Source organism: Ictidomys tridecemlineatus, unplaced genomic scaffold, assembly GCF_052094955.1.
Source record: "Ictidomys tridecemlineatus isolate mIctTri1 unplaced genomic scaffold, mIctTri1.hap1 Scaffold_196, whole genome shotgun sequence".
NCBI lineage: Eukaryota > Metazoa > Chordata > Mammalia > Rodentia > Sciuridae > Ictidomys > Ictidomys tridecemlineatus.
In genome coordinates, this window is record NW_027521683.1 from 235,777 (window position 1) to 238,348 (window position 2,572).

Below are 2,572 nucleotides of genomic sequence, written 5' to 3' on the forward strand. Positions count from 1 at the left end.
CTGCACTCTGAAACAGGCTTTCTGCAACCCAGTCTCCAACCTCTTCTCTCTGCAACGATTCTTCTTCACCTCAGTCTCCATTCTCTGCTCTCTGCAACATTCCTTCTGCATCCAAGTCTCCAGCCTCTGCTCTCTGTTAAAATCCTTCTGCATTTCAGTCTCCAAACTCTGCTCTCTGCAACGGTTCTTCTGCACCCCAGTCACCAACCTCTGTTCTCTGCATCAGACCTTCTGCACCTAAGTCTCCAACCTCTGCTCTCTGTAACGGTCCTTCTGCACCCCAGTCTCCAACGTCAGCTTTTTGTATCAGTTCTTCTTAACCCCAGTCTCCAACCTCGGCTCTCAGTAACAGTACTTCTGCACCCCAGTCTCAAACTTCTGCTCTCTGCAACATTTCTTCAGCACCCCAGTCTCCATCTGTGCTCTCTGTAAGTGTCCTTCTGCACCTTAGTCTTCAACCTCTGCTCTCTGTAACAATCTTTCTGCATCACACTCTGAAACCTCTGCTCTCTGTAACAGTCCTTCTGCACTTCAGTATCTAACCTCTGCTCTCTGTGTAAGTCCTTCTGCACCTCAGTCTCCAAACTTCGCACTCTGTAATAGTCCTTCTGCACTTCAGTCTCGATCCTCTGCTCTCTGTAACAATCTTTCTGCATTTCAGTTTCCAACGTCTGCTCTCTGTACAAGGACTTCTGCACCCCAGTCTCCAAACTCTGCTCTCTGTAACAGGTTTTCTGAACCCCAGTCTCCAACCTCTTCTCTCTATAACGGTACTTCTGCACGCCAATTGCCAACCTCTGCTTTCTGGAACAGTCCTTCTGCACCTAAGATTTTAACCTCTGCTCTCTGTAACAGTCCTTCTAAGCCTCAGTCTGTAACCTCTGCTCTCTACAACGATAATTCTGCACCTCTGTCCCAAAATTGTGCTATCTGTAACAATCCTTCTGAACCCCTCTCTCCATCCTCGGCTCTCTGTACAAAGTCTTCTGCACCCCAGTCTCCAAACTCTGCTCTCTCTAACAGGTTTTCTGCACCCCAGTCTCCAACCTTTTCTCTCTGCAATGATCCTTCTGCACCTCAGTCTCCAAACTCTGCTCTCGGTAACAGTTCTTCTGAACCCCAGTATCCAAACTCTGCTCTCTGTAAAAGACCTTCTGCACCTCCGTCTCCAACCATTTCTCTTTGTAATGGTCCTTCTGCACCCCAGTATTCAACGTCTGCTCTCTGTAACAATCCTTCTGCACCCCAGTCTCTGTAACAAAAGGATTGTTACAGAGAGCAGATGTTGGAGACTGGGGAGCAGAACGACTGTTACAGAAAGCAGAGTTTGGAGACTGGTTTTCAGAAAGATCTTACACAGAGAAGAGGTTGGAGACTGAGGTGCAGAAGGACTGTTACAGAGAGTAGAAGTAGTAGACTGAGGTGCAGAAAGACCGTTGCCAAGAGCAGGGTTTGCAGACTGAGGTGCAGAAGGACTGTTGCAGAAAGAAGAGGTTGGAGACTTAGGTGTAGAAGGACTCTTGCCGAGAGCAGAGGTTGGAGATTGGGGTGCAGAAGGACTGTTGCAGAGAGCACAGATGGAGACTTGGGTTCAGAAGAAATGGTGCAGAGAGCAGAAGGTGGAGACTGCGGTTCAGGAGGACTTTCGCAGAAAGCAGAGGTTGGAAACTTGGTTGCAGAAGAACTGATACAGAAAGCAGACGTTACAGAGAACAAAGGTTGGAGACTGCGGTACAGAAGGACTTTAACTGAGAGCAGATGTTGGAGACTGTGGGGCAGAAGGACTGATGCAGAGAACAGAGGTTGGAGACTGGGGTGCAGAAGGACTGCTGCAAAGAGCAGAGTTTGGAGACTGAGGTGCAGAAGGATTGTTAGAAAGCAGAGCTAGGATACTGGGGTTCAGAAGGAATGTTGCAGAGAGCAGAAGGTGGAGACTGAGGTGCAGAAGGACTTTTTCAGAGAGCAGAGTTTGGAAACTGGGGTGCAGAAGGTCTGTTACAGAGAGCAGAGTTTGGAGACTGGGGTGCAGAATAACTGATATGGAAAAAAGTTTTTTGAACCTGGGTGCAGAAGGACTGTTGCAGAGAAAAAAGGTTGGATTCTGGGGTTCAGTAGGACCGTTGCAGAGAGCAGAGGTTGGAGACTGAGGTGCAGAAAGACTGTTATAGAGAGCAAAGTTTGGAAACCGGGGTGAAGAAGGATCTTACAAAGAGCAGAGGTTGGAGACTGGGATGCAGAATGACTGTTGCAGAGAGCAGAGGTTGGAGACTGAGGTGCAGAAGGATCATTGCAGAGAGAAGAGGTTGGAGACTGGGGTGCATTAGTCCTGTTACAGCGAGCAGAGTTTTGAGAATGGGGTGCAGAAAACCTGGTAGAGCGAAGTGGTTGAAGACTTGTTACAGATAGCACAGTTTGGAGACTTGGGTGCAGAAGGATCGTTGCAGAGATCAGAGGTTTCAGACTGAGGCTTTGAAAAACTGTTACAGAGAGCAGAGGTTGCAGTCTGAGTTGGAGAAGGACTGTTTCAGAGAGCAGATATTGGACCCTGGGGTGCTGAAGGATCATTGCAGAG